Source organism: Pecten maximus, chromosome 17, assembly GCF_902652985.1.
Source record: "Pecten maximus chromosome 17, xPecMax1.1, whole genome shotgun sequence".
NCBI lineage: Eukaryota > Metazoa > Mollusca > Bivalvia > Pectinida > Pectinidae > Pecten > Pecten maximus.
Window position 1 is genome coordinate 3,482,794 of NC_047031.1, and position 15,737 is coordinate 3,498,530.

Here is a 15,737-nt window from a genome sequence, read left to right on the forward strand (position 1 = left end):
ATGCACTCTAGTCATGCTCATTTGGACATATGAAATTCAAATCCAATATTCTGGAAGTAGTCATTTGATTGGCTTATCCAAAAGGTCACCCTGACGTGACCCCTTATGGTATGTTGTTAGATGGTCATGTAACGTCGTGAGAATGGCCATCTCAATTTAGTTAGATTGTTACTTAGAATGCTTTGATCGTGTTATAATGATTACGTTTGTCACCGATAAATCTAAAGACGTTTACCATTTAGAATTCGCAATACTCATTTAAGCATTGAACTACTTTCATTTGAAAGTTATGGGCTGATGAATGCCAACTGGACAAAGGCAAATTTAACTCATGTTGAATTTGCCTTTGTCCAGTTGGCATTCATCATCCCATAACTTCCAAATGAAAGCAGTTCAATGCTTATATTTACATTTGACAACGTCAAAGACGGAACATCATTTTCAACAGCCATCTGTCGTTATCGCCGACGTGACAATTATGACGTCACTATAATAATGACGTCATAATAAAGATCTGGAAGTTATGGACTCATAACTTCCAAGTGAGCTTGGTAAAGTTATATAGTGCGGCTGCAGTGTAATTAAGCATTAAACTGTCTTGATATGGCATCTCTGTTCGATATAAATGACAGAGCTTTGCAGACAAACTGCATAATGCGCGCTAGAGATGCCATATCAAGACAGTTTAATGCTTATATTTACGTTTGATGAATTGTTTTTATTTAAAAAATATGTTGGTTTCGACTTATAATTTAAATTTTCCGCCTTATCGTCAATCGCGAAATTACCGTTTCAAAACTGGAACAGCCTTTCTTCTCACGTGCATATTGCCACACAAAATAGTGCATACAAAAACGACAAAAATAATGATATTGGTTTTCACAATGTTTTATTTATTATCATATTTTCTTTATTTGATGTGTTTTTGTCGATATTATACCATTTAGTTTAGTTATTTAAAATTTCTTGTGTTTGGTCACTCAGGAGTTCAGAGTTCGATTCACATTGGCCGTCATCTTTTGTTTACATTGTACATGTATTCTTACGCACTGGAATCATGGCATGCTTTGGGTGTCAGTTATACTCTCATAGACAACACTTTGTTTTGGTTAGTTTATTTAGTGGCATTGCCAGGTAAATGGAAATATATGTAAATATTTGTTCGTATTTCTCCAGTTCACTGGCTTCAGTTAAAACTACGGTTTCCTTAAACGCCATTTGTTCCGACTATTTTATGGGTTTTTTTCTCAGCAATTCGAGTTGCATATACATCTTCTTAGTTATATTTGTGTCGGTTAATCTATACATTATTTTGAATTCTATATTATATAGGAAAAAGACAAATAATTTCCGGAAAGGTCTGGACGTGGGTTGAGCATGGACCAACCACGCCATCGTGGATGATCTTCAAACCTCCAGTAACAAGTGGTTCTAATCTGTGTATAGGAATTGCATATACAAGCACAAGTAAAAGATTCAAGTTGGGATACCTGTCAGCCGTCAGCTGCGATGACAGGAATGGCGTCGCTTGTCAACATAGGTATATTTTGTTACCAATTTGTTATTTTAAAGAAAGAAAAAAATTGATTTAGTGTTTCTTAGTTTATCTAAAACATGATGAATGCGTTATTATGAAGTTTCTTTGTTTATCTGCGGATAGGGGTTAATGCTGCTTTTGTTGTAACTGAACATAGGACAATTAAATGTCATTGAATCATTTATTTACCTTAGAATTTCCTCGGTAGATATGCCTGTTTTCATCACTGCTTTTTTTATTGTCCGTTGGACAGCCAATCTTCTAATGGCCGGACTTAAATACGAATGTTCCTCAGTTTTCTCAAGTTTCTATGTACGAGGAAGATTGTATAAATTGATTTTCACGCAAAACTACGTCAAATGGATGTCCTGGTCAACTATCTACCAATTGTTGATATGGTCACGGTTTCGCTCACGTATCCATGCGGAACATTAGTGTCATCGAAAAATTCAGGCGTACGAGACAGAATTTTATCGAAAAAATCCCAATTTATATTTATAGGTTACCGAAAAAAAATTACGTTTGACATTTCGGAAGAATGCACATGACTTTTACAAATAATTTACCGCCTTAATAAGTTATCGTTTTCAAAGATTTTGTATAACGAGGAACGATCGGATGACGTATTGAGTAAGCGTTCATGTTCATGGTTCGATTTTGATCTCATCAGTGTTATAGTGTCAAAGTTGGCACATAGAAGAGTATGCAATGATACACAAATACAATGGATATCAACAAATTATGTCAAAATATTGTTCCAAAATTATGAGGTATTGGTAAAAATATATATTTTTCTGTTATTCATACAAGTTAGTAGGTTCAGCTCTGAGATAAAAACACATATTTAATGGATGTCATACGGTCGATCCCAGCTATAAATGAAATAATAGAGTGAATAAAGTCAAACCGTAGCGTGCCTTTCAATGCTACTACATTCAAACCTCGACACTTTTGAATCCATTACATCCAACCACCAAAAAGGGAAAAAAAATGAAAAAAAAAAAAAAAAAAAAAAAAATTAAAAACTCAAACCTGCTAGAGTCGTAACTATAAAACAGTTTAAAACCTCCAAACCACGAACGGAAATGTAAGCGAACACTTAGTGATGAGCAGTTGACATTCGATCGGTCAATTCAATCACCTTTATTTATTTAATAAGAATAAAGATAAATTCGCTATAGCAATCGTAAATACCAATGTGAATCTCCTCAGTATATGTAAGATGTTTCTGGCAAAACTGTCATACAATGAATTAACGTATCATGTAACAGCTGATTTGTTCCCTATTTCAGGAATCCAGAACACTGGCCTTAAAACTTTGGGGCTAACAAGCACTTCGTTTGTCAAGACTTATTCCGACACCATACCATGACTGGATGATAATTAAAGTCACCTGTTTGTAGACATGTTTGACATGAACGATATGATATAAGTGATTATGACAAGCAATGTGTTGATTATCTCCACATGAAAGTGTAAACAACTTTGATCACAGATTTTACGCAACAGCCGAAGGGCTGTGCAATTCAGTGGAATTCAAATTGGTAGTGGTGGATATCTATGTTTCACGATCGATCATTGCACCGTAAATGTTAGATATTTTAGTATTTATCAATAAATTTTCTTGTTAGAATTTCTAATTTACCCCGGGTAGAATTTCCCTCGGTTCTGGCCCCAAAAGTCTACACCCTTTGGTTAAATTTTCCTACCCCACATACCTACAATTGATGGACTATATTTGTCAATACCCCGGGTAGAATTTCCCTCGGTTCTGACCCCAAAAGTCTACACCCTTTGGTTCAATTTTCCTACCCCACATACCTACAAATGATGGACTATATTTGTCAATACAACCATGTATCATCCAATCGGTCTAAAACTGAATATTTTTTTTTATCATTTTGCTCTATGTTTCTCTTGAGATTAGCATGGATAAGAAAGTAAAATTTTCAGGTTCAAACAAAAAAGTAAGCACTTTTTATAAAGAAAAAAAGTTTTGAAATATTGATTGAAATAAATGATTATTCAATAGTTGCTAAATCTGACGTATTGAATGGTTAGTATATATATGAATATATTGCAATAACTCATATACCAAGAATTATTATTTAGTGTAGTTTCTGAGAGTATATACAATGTATATATAGTTGTCTGATTGTTGTTGTCATATGATATTGTTTCAGGGATATAAGACTTAATAAGATGATAAAGCTCAACTGGTATAACCTTGTCCAGAAACTCTCCTGTAGTAGTTTTATTTATCAATAACGTCTAATATCGTCAGCAAGCACTGAAACTAGGTATCTGACTTGAATAAAGTTGTGTGTAGTCAAAATCATATCCTTACAACTCTTCATACATTTCCATTTATTTTTGTTTACTTATTTATATTGTTGTGTAAAAATCATATGACGCTCATTTCAGATTTCCTTTGTGATATCTTGTTAATTACTAATAAATTATTTACAATTTTCCATTGATGCCCCATCTTTTTTTCACTTTTTATGTATTTTTTTTTTATATATATTTGTTATACACTTTCTTTTTTTACTGTGTACATTGTAAAACCGCAATAAAAGAGAAAATAAAAAGTATATTATAAGATTTTATTGAATCAACAGTTCTGGTAGCCAAAAACAAAACTGTACAAATCTTATATTTGAATCAAACGACTAAATGGTATCGAAGATATGATCGTAATGTATTTACAACTTTCATGCGTCTTATATCTGAATTCACCAAGTAGATTAGATCCAAATACATTTTTGGTGTTGATAACAAAAAACATTGCTGCAGTAGCGAATATCCATGTATCAACAACGAAAGCATTTTGCTTGATTTCACTTTGCATGAATCAAACCTTTTTCTTTAATCTTTATACTTATAAACATTAACAGACGTGCTAAAACCGAAACCATGCGATATGTAGGAATTCATAACCCTTCTTTAACTCGTCACCATGATGTATGGGAAGTTCAAATGACAACAAAATAACAATAATAAAAAAATCAAAACTGTGCCAACTATCATACGTAACTGGTATGTTAAACACAAGTGACAATAATGATACGTTTCTGATCTAATTTCGCATCGTTGTGTATGACCGAGTCTGATTTCAGTCGAAAGTTTAAGGAATCTCAACAAGGGCCATTGCCCGTTCAGAGGTTAACATTGAGGTGGCCAGACAATGCTGAACCTAAACATTTACGTATGACACTGTTAGGTCAGGCATATATTAATCACCATTTCTAACTTTTAGAAACAGAGGAAACTTAAGCTCAATATAAGCTGACTTGAATTATTGACTGTTTTTTTGTTGTTGTCAACTTATGCGGTATACTTTAAACAAAAATACCTTTTGTATTCAACAAACAATGTTGCAGGGATACAATAATGAGCCAAGGAACTCTTTCTAATTTTGAGTACCAGTTATTTAGATCGACTTGGCGAATTTCTCGACATGTAGCCAAAACAATAAACCACGCATACATGATATGTGCTACTGTATTACCCATATAATATATATCATATATGGTGTGTATAATGTTTTGTGATATGAACTAAGCAACGTTGAATTACATGCGTTCGCTTATATTGGAAATGTATTGCTTTGAGAGCAGGCATGGACCTTAAACATCTAGACTATGGGAATTCCTCACTTGAATAGCCTCCTATTATTCAGTGAACCGAGCTCTGCAATTTTGTATTTCTCTTTTTGTTCACGCTGTCTTATTACCCTATAAAAAACACAGCTTTGGACACCTCGTGATCTCACAGGAAACACTTAGATTCGGTTGACCATACAATAGCGGTTGGCCGCGGTGGCCGGGTGGTTAAGGTGTCCCGACACTTTATCACTAGCCCTCCACCTCTGGGTTGCGAGTTCGAAACCTACGTGGGGCAGTTGCAAGGTACTGACTGTAGGCCGGTGGTTTTTCTCCGGGCACTCCGGCTTTCCTCCACCTCCAAAACATGGCACGTCCTTAAATGACCCTGGCTGTTAATAGGACGTTAAAACAAAAACAAACCAAGACAAACAATAGCATAAAATCTCTGTAACAGGAAGTATTAATAGACAAGAATATCCTGTCTTCCATGCATTACTCGAAGTAACAATCTCGCACTTTGGGACATCTTATCAATAAAGGCTAAAGAAGATATCTCACTTTTTATAAACTAGTAATATAACCTATAAAGATGTAATAAAACAAGTATACCATTGATGTCATAGTGAAAGTGTAGAATATTAGACACGGGGTACTGGTAATCGGCCGATGTTCTTTAGCACGCACGAGATACCGTAGGTTCGATTCGTATTGGCCACCTGTTGGAGTTAGATAAGTTGATCGGAGAAAACGTTATTGCAACTTGCATGAGTCACACTTCGATTGTTTAGAGGAACAAGGATATATCCCAGGAGTGCCTAGAAGTAACGGGCCGTATCTGAAATTTATCCACTTTAAGATTTTGATAAATTACAACTACGGAGAAAACGTTATTGCAACTGACATGAGTCACAATTCGAGGAACAAGGAAATATCTCCAACATGGAGTGCCTAGAAGTAAAGGAACGTATCTCAGATTTATTAAATTTTATATTTTAAAAAATTACAATTACGAGTGAAGTTTTCTAATTTTAAATTTGAAATACGACCCTTTACTTCTACGTATGAAGTGATCACTCCGAATCAATAAATCTGACTGAAAAAAAATATGATAGACAGGAGAAAGCGAAAATAATTAGAATTATGATTATGTAACAAACTCAAAAATATTTCAAACAAAATCATGGCTGGTGAAGCTCATAGTCAAAAGTTCGATTGGATGGATTTTGACGAGGATAAAGATTAGACGTGAAAGAAACTGTAGGATCACTCTTTCTTTATATATTAATTTACTGAGATATTCATCAATACTATTGGGAATTATCATATCTTGTCTTTTATAACAACTTCGAAAAGGTACCTTTTTTTTGGTTGTGAACGTTCCATCTTCTGCAATGCAATCGTTGAAGCTGTTTCAAGATCCCTCCGATAAATATAGAAAATGTAATATTATCAGCCGTAAGTGTTTTGGTTTATTTTTCACACGCAATACTAACATGCGCAAAGGAAGTTTAAAAAAATTGAAGCATTCTAGAGACATATCCTGTCGACATAGATTGTCAGCACCGAAGATCTAGAAGGGCTTCAATTGGTCATTGTTCTTAATTTCTTACTTAGCCGAAAAGAAGTCATGCGGGGGAAAATTCGAGCAAACTGGACACAATTGAAACACTTAAAAAGTAAGTAGCTATATAATGGGATTATTTGGCTTAAAAAGTCAACATAATCCAATTGTCAACGGTATTGTTAGATCTATGTATATAAAGAGGCGTTACAGTTTCAGTATTTACTTTTATTTACATATGATATAATGATTGTTTGCTTAATTTACATATATTGACATCTTAATTTAACGTTGGTTTGTTTTATTTCTATTTACATCTTGACATCTTCTATTTACATTTTAATGTACATAAGCTTTGCTTCACTTCTTTCCTGTAGAGTTCAATAAACGATACATGCTTGATTTCAGTGATGTCGTAAACAGTTAAGTGATGCCGCAAACTGTTCACTGTTGTCGTAAACAGATAATTGTTGTCGTAAACAATTCACCTCTGTTGCTTTTAGATCGATAAAGTAAAAATAAAAATTACATGATAAAATGGTACACATAATTATGTATATATAATTTCTTGAAAATATTAACCCTTACATATTAATTACGTATATAACTAGGACGATTAAATAACTTTGTTTCGTGTATATGAACATGTCCAGGTTGTAAGAGATTTTTACCGGTACTTTTCCTCACATTAACCTCCTTTTTTTTTCATCCCTAATTGTTGGACCGACTTTGTCGTGATAACAAGAACCGAACCAAATACAGTAAAATCATCATCAACGATGTCGCGATAGAAATATAAGCATAGCACATAGGTGATTGTCTATCCATTAGTATCCCAGCAACAATAGGACTGGTTATTGCCCCTATCGATTGTGCAACATTAAACAAAGACGCAATTTTGCCAGTCACTGGAAAAGATTCTTCTGTCCACGTGTAAATAGCAGGCAAAATAACAGACGTTAACAATCCTAGTAACCCAATCGATATGCTGAACCCGTAATCAGAAACATTAAAACCGCACCATGTCATAATGGCAAACATGATAGAGACTAACGGTAAAAATATCCCTAAAATGGTATGTGGTTTCATATATCGCACCAAGAAAATTGATCGAAATAACCCAAAACTGAAACATCCCTCCATAAATGCTAAGAGAAGGGATCCACTCGCCATCCTCCAATTCATTTGGGTGACACAGAATGCGACAAGAAAGCCGGCACTTGTCTCTGACATAGCCGTGTAAACCGCAAGTAAAACGCCCGTGTTAGCTAAAACAGCTATCTTCCAGTACCAACAGCCTTCTATTGATGACGTCATTTCGGTGGCGAAGGTTCTGAGTAAATATCACGAGAGGGAATGAAAAACATCACAAAATATGGAATACCCGAAATGGCGCAGATGCAAGCTGAGATGACGTATACTATATAAATACGGGATGTAGAACCAGGCAGAAGACTAAATTGCCGATGGTCATCGATTGGAATTAATGTATTGTTACTGATTACATTGCTATTTGAATTTGAACCTAAAGTTTGAGGAAAGTGATTCATACGACTTGTCGTATTCGGCAACCTAGCGGTAGTCTCGTAGAAAGAAGCTTTATCGTGACATGGAATATTGGTGAACATGGCTACCAGGAGAGGGGAAATAACTCCTCCAACAGTGTATCCTAAGTTTAATGCATGCATAAAACTGCCTCCATCTGTTCCCCACACAGCAAGGATTTCCGCGATAGCAACTGAAATACATAATCACCGTAATAATTTGTATCAAATATACTGTATACGTTTGTGTTTTAGTGATACTATTATTTTCCCCACTTTATGAGACATAACGAAGAAATCGGTCACTATTGATATTTTCCCAATGTCTGACTTGTTTAGAAACGTAGACGGTTATATTATGGTGACGTCACAAATACCTACGATATGGTAATTACTATATGACGTACACTTGCAATATATATTTTTTTGTAGTTATCTTTTCAATAGTAAAGATAGGCACTTTATTATCATTGATATCCTATTTCAAAGGTATTTTACGGCATATTACCATTATCTAGTTTACTTGGGCATTCTACAACATCCTGCTATTACATTTTTCTATATTACATGTTTTTTTAACCAGCAAGTTGCTATTGCTAATTCTCTATTTTACAAGGATATTTTACAGAATAGCAATTATCTATTTTACATGGGTATTCCGCAGAATATTGTTCGCACAATTCTCTATTTTGCACGGGTATTTTACAGAATAGCAATTATCTATTTTACATGGGTATTCCGCAGAATATTGTTCGCACAATTCTCTATTTTGCACGGGTATTTCACAGCATATTGTTCTTACAATTATCTATTTGACATGGGTATTTAACAGCATATTGCTATTGGAACTTTTATTTTACAATATTATTTTACACAATAGCAATTGTCTTTTTTAAATGGGTGCTTTACAGCATATTTTTTTTGCAGTTCTCTATTTTACATGATTATTTTACAACATATTGCTATTGGAATTCTATATCTTACATGGGTATTTAACAGCACATTTAGTTTGCAATTCTCTATTTTAAATGGTTATTTTACAACAGATTGCTATTGCAATTCTCTATCATTCATGGGTACTTGACAACATATTGCTGTGGTAATTCTCTATTTTACATGAATATGTTGCAGCATATTGGTTTTGCAATTTTTACAATGACAAATTAAGAGTAAACTATACGTTTTATTATTTGTTTGATTTTAAATAAACGTTAATTACATAACAGTGTATTTTTTTAAATCATGGTACTTTTCAAATAAATCAATACTAAACAAGCAGGTTTCGATCAAACCAATTTTTCAAAGGATTGTCAAGAGATATATTTACTTCAAACGATTTTTAATTTTTATTTATTTGTTTACTTACTTATTTATTTATTTTTTGATTTCATTTTGACGCTGTTGTCAAGTATAGAATACCATCTTAAACATCTGGTAAATATCATATTAGTTACATGTTAGTATCATAGATAATCATCAACTACCAATTGTCTTACTAATGGTTCCATCTCTTGCTTTCATTCTATCAAAAGATATATTTATTTTCTTTAAAAGTATTAAACGGAGTTGACTAAGTTTTATTCCCATCGTACAGATTGAGTATATTCCCCTTGTCTTTTTTTCTGTAAAATAGAAGCAAAGCGAAAGATAAGTGAAATTACCTGTATCTAAAAATCCTATTAGGCCACCAACGATGGCGTGTGCCGTTGCCATGCCGACGTGACTGTTACACCATGGAATAATGGCAACGACAATGGCAGTCATGAACCAGATGGACGCCTGTGACAGGAACTTATTAATTCGAGTATAGATCGCACCACACAGGATTGAGCCGAATAGAAAACCAACACCCATCATGGTGGCATATTGGGCGGCTTCTTCCAGGGTTACAGACGTAATTCTTTGTAGCTTAAGTAGAGCTGAGTCAGTATTGCAAACAATCGAACCCTGTATCAAAATAAATGTATATGATTTAATTCCGTACGTATTACGCCTTGTCAAAAGTTGGTGTATACTAAAAAGGTAGCGCGTTGTTTTGAGTGGCCATACTAGTGATAAGAACATTGAATTTGGTTTGAACTCGCGACTGATAGGGCGAAAGTTTAAACCAAAGTTCATGTTCGTATCGAAAGTATAAATACGATATGCACATTACCACAAAGAAAAAAATATTCATCCACATACAGGTATTAAAAGCACATAAATGGAAATGGCGATTAAAATGAACATGAATATTTGATAGGACATCAACACGAACAATAACATACTGTACATGTACTTTCAAGTTTTGAACACTGATTATGCTGCATGCATTGTTTACTTACTTACTTTATCTTCTTTACCAGATGACCAAAGTTTAACATACGAACGGTTGAACTATATCAAATTCATATAAAATGTCGTGGGGGAAAGTTTTCGTTTATGCCCCAGTGTGATCTGGTTATTCGATATCTGAAGCACAATCTCACCTTGGCTTACGCCTGTATTGAAGATCAAAGACAAATATTGATGTAGATATGTACCTTCATATTCCCTAGTTTATTTTTTTAGATTCGAACATGAGCTACTTTGAACAACTTATTTGCATTTTCGTTGTCATTTTTAAAAGGTTATCATATTATGCTCCTGTCATATCAATTTAAGTTTTAATATACTTTCGTTATTATACCTTTTTTAAGAAAAAGGAGGTTTCGTTTAACATTGATCATGAAAATAAATTATAAATTGCCTCCTGGGATCTCCGCGTTTGGTACTCATTCATTATATGACACTAGAATTGATAACAGTGTCAATTAAAAAGTAGTTCTGTGTAGAATTTTGTTATACCTGTCATTCATGCATTTGTGGATGTGTTGTCAGTTTTGCAACGGTATCTCATTATCGAACAAGCAATGCTTTGACCAATCAGAACGGTTGTTTTTATAAACGGCAATAATGGATGTTTCTTGTACAGGTGAAACTATAGCAACGAAATAGTATTTTTACATGCTTGCCGTATACATTGCGATTTGTAATCAAACGTAGATTTGCTTGTAAAAATCATAAATATTAGAAATGCATCACATAACATCAATTATTATTTAAGCTATATTTAATGACGATATGGAGTGGATCCGATTCGGTTATACTCTAAAATGAAACTGGTGCACCTATGAAAACCCACGTGGTTGGGCAGCTAACCCCATACCTTTTCATATCAAATCAGAAAATTGAACGTTGACCAGCAAACGGAGGCAAGTGTGCAACAACGGTGCCAACCGACCACTCAGAATGATAAAGCAAGTTAATATAAACTAACTGAATGAAATTACCAACACATTCTAGGTGTTTAATAATGATAGCAAGCAACTTTGTCAACGCAACGCAGTAAGATCAACATAAATCTTAATCCGAATCGAATAAATGAGTCATCTTTACAAAGCACGTCAACATTGGCTGGTATCGGCCAATCATTGATGTCTAGGACGAGGTGCAGGTACCCATTAACAAAGTTATAATTAATGAATGAATACAAATAAAAAAAATATCTCCCTAACCACTATTGATTTTCACGCTCAGCGGCTTGTCGACTACCGTCAAATTCATTTAAAAAGATGTGTAAACGTATGTAAACATTAGATTTGTGTCAATTATGCACAAACGTGAGCGATGGTAGCCAAACAATTTGACACATAATAAATTTCACATATGGTATACTAGCAGCTTTTACAAGTTTATTCATATGTTATTTCCCTTAATTCAGAATATCATGAAACAATAATTATACAGTTCACACAATACCATTTAAAATAAGCAAAATCAATATTTTTTTCATTTAATCAAATTCAAAGACAAGCCTTTTTGTTACTGTTAAATCCATAAATTACATCTATGGAAACTTCCCTCACCTACAGACAATGGGCATACATGCATTTGAGGATGTTTTGAAAACGCGCTCAAGAAAATATATAAAAACGGTAATGAAGACTAAACAACGACCGTGTTATGACAAAGATAGTAATGACTGATTCTAAAATACGGCGGTATTATCAAAATGTTGTTAATCAGTTGAGCTTTTTCATCGATAGCATTGTTCATCTCCAAAAGTTGGGAAAAACACATTTTGTCATTATTTATTTATATGAAAAGACTTATCGCTATTGCAAATATCTAAATGGTAAATCTTCACACTTATTAACCGCCAGTAAATAATTCATGTTATGAACGACACATTGGAAGACGTTTAAGCCTAGATAGACAGTTCGATTCTACTGGCGGCTACATTACACATAAAACTGAATGATTCCACGCACTGGTGAATACAGCGTATCATCACCTCATAACACTTTGTAGCTCTTATTAACAATTAACAAGTTTCTTCTACAATATATAAAAATATTATACCTTGAAGTGTCCTACAATGTATCTATTTGTTTGAAGACGTCGGCAGGGCGACAACTTACCCATCCACAAAAAATTGAACATCTTCAAACTTAGTATTCTATCACACAAAGACATGAAGCTTATGGATATCCCAACGTGTATTCATTATTTTCTGTCGTTGGTGTACCTGGTTCAGTTCGCTACTTGTGTTATAGAGGTACCTTCACGTGAATTAGGAAGTTCACTAATTTTTCAATCATACCTCTTAATCAACCTGCCGACGTTTTATCAGTGTTTAGAACTTTGTGTCGCTTTCAAATTATGCCGAAATCTTAGCTTTAGTAACGGAAAATGCTTACTGAACTCTGATGATAAGGATAGACAGTATCTATGGATGGCAGGTCTTCCTCGCAAATCAACCAGGAAGAAAGATATTCATCAGGTACATGTGTTCTATTAATTAGTTCTGCCTTACCACATGTGTTTGCTCAAGATATCGATTGGTCAGAGGAGCAATGACGTATCTTCAACATGGAGTGCTTAGAAGTAAAGGGCCGTATCTCAAATTTATCATTTTTTTATTCTGATTTATTAAAATTTCGACTGAGCCTTTCTTATAGAATATGCACTTTATATCAATGGAAATTGTATAATTCTTTTAAATCACATAGTTATTTAACAGAATTAGACCATGTCAATTGATACAATGTACAAATTCTATTAGAAAGTCTCACTCGTAGTTGTAATTTATTAAAATCTGAAAATTGATAAATTTGCGATACGGCCCTTTACTTCTAAGCACTCCATGTTTGAGATACGTCCGTGTTCCTCCAAACAATCGAAATGCCTGTTTCTGCCACTGTGACACCCCTAGCACGCTTCTTTAACTGCGAATGAGAGTTATTATTGTAAATTAAAAAAAAAGTTGTTTCACAATAGTTGTACAATATACTTCAGTTAAATTTATTGAAATACGTACATAGTGACGTGCTTAAAACTATACATATGAATATGATGTTGTTTTGGAATCTCATTATAGGATTATGTTTTTCTAAAAAAAAAATGATGTGCCTCTCCCTGTCAATATTTTATTTTCACGACCTATCTTGAATATATATGTCTTCATTTAGCTAGTCTTCTGAACAGATAAATGTGTTACATGTGAATTACATGCGTGGCAATATTTTTGTAGTTTCCACGTATAAGACATATGTCAAATGCATTATTTTCTCATTTAAAGTCCATATCACTCACATGCAATAATCATGCAATTTCAAACGAGAGAATCGCATGTAATTTTATCACATGCGAAACACATACCTGATTTTGTATCAAATGATTTACCCATCAGATTAATGTGTCATCTTTTTAATGTTAATGATATTGTCACTCTCTCTGTACAGGCCAAGCTTATAAATAAGAAATGACACTGTACCAGTGTTTCAAGAACTCTTTTGGCTAGCAGTCTTTCATACGTTATAATGACATTGGCTACATGTCTAAAGGGGAAAATCAGGACTTTACAAAGGCTGATTAAGAGAAACGTTTCCGCAAATTGATTTCCAATAATCATATATTTAATGGAGGCTTATACTACATTTATATCGTTTAATACGATTGCAACAATAAAATTAATTCTATGTTCAAACGAAATCATACTCATAATCTGCTACTAAAATCCACAGTTTTACGCATTTTATCGAGCTTATCTCAGTTTAAAATTCGGTTAAATTGTCACTGAGATTCTGTTAAAATCTGCTACTGTAAATCACTTGTATTTCGCGAGTACTTAATTTCGCAAACTCACTTCATTCGACTTATTCGCGAATACATAATATCACGAACTCAAAATGACTTTAAAATCGCGAATGACGTCGGCGATATTTCCATGTGGAGAATGAAGTGAGTTGTTTTCAATGTCAATAAAGCGTTCACGCCCGTTCATATGTAGTGTATTGTGATATGAAATTACAATCTGATATATAAGTATAAAATTTATCATTCTATTTTTACTTAAACTGCGATGTCTGTTCACCAAAAAAAGATTACGATAAATTCAAAATTGACGTCACTTATTCTTGTCATTCTTATATAAATATTCGCGAGGGATTTGAATTCGCGTTTGACTCTCCTCGCCAATTAAAGCGATAATAAATTCTACGCGAAATGTAACTGGTTTACAGTATAGTATAGTCGTTCAAAGGTGTCGTTTCGTAATTTTATTTTTTAGTTGGCCCCCACGACCCAACCACCCGCCCTCGCGTCTCACACCCATATTATATTACTTGCATTGACACTGCGCATTAACATTGCTGTAACCAAAACTTTTTAAAAAGGTATATTCTATGTTGTCTGGGCATAGGAGTAGTAGCTGACAAACTTCTACTCGACTATTTTGCATACATATACGGGAAGTAGACCTTAATTAAAAAATTACCCCCTTTACGTCTGTCAGCGAGAATCTAATATATGCTATTTTTTAACGGGAAATAATTCAATTATCTTTATATTGCATTTCGTTTACTTAAAAATAGAAAAATCAACAAATTAACAGTGTCAATAGTCCGGGACTTATCAATGACGTCATATTTTTGTGACGTTACTCCACGTCAACTTGACGGCGCCATTTTGAAAGAACTGATCAGCACAATTTAAGCGTCTTTTACTGTTATCGGATATTCTGTGCATGAACAGCTAGCGTCAAGTGAGTATTTTGTCAAAAACTAGTCAAAATATTTCGGAAATACAGCAAAATAACCCAGTTTCAATTAGTCGAAAAGAAAGGTTGTCAAAAACAAAAAGCTTACATCTTAACTGCACAAGTTATATAAACACTCACTGCAAAATATTATATGTTCACTGCTCAACGCTGCAGTGAAATTAATATTTTTATTAGTTTTATAAATTTATATATTTCACTAGCAAATATGCAATAAAAGGAGTTATTGTCAATCTCATTGCATGATTCGACTACAAAACTGACAATCAATCTCTAATGAAATATAAGTTTGAAAATCATTTTGTTTGAATGTCTTATCAGTATTATCTGGTTAACTGGACCCATGCAAATATTCACATACGACACCTAGAAGATGAATATGAGATAAGCCACTGTCAGGCTCATT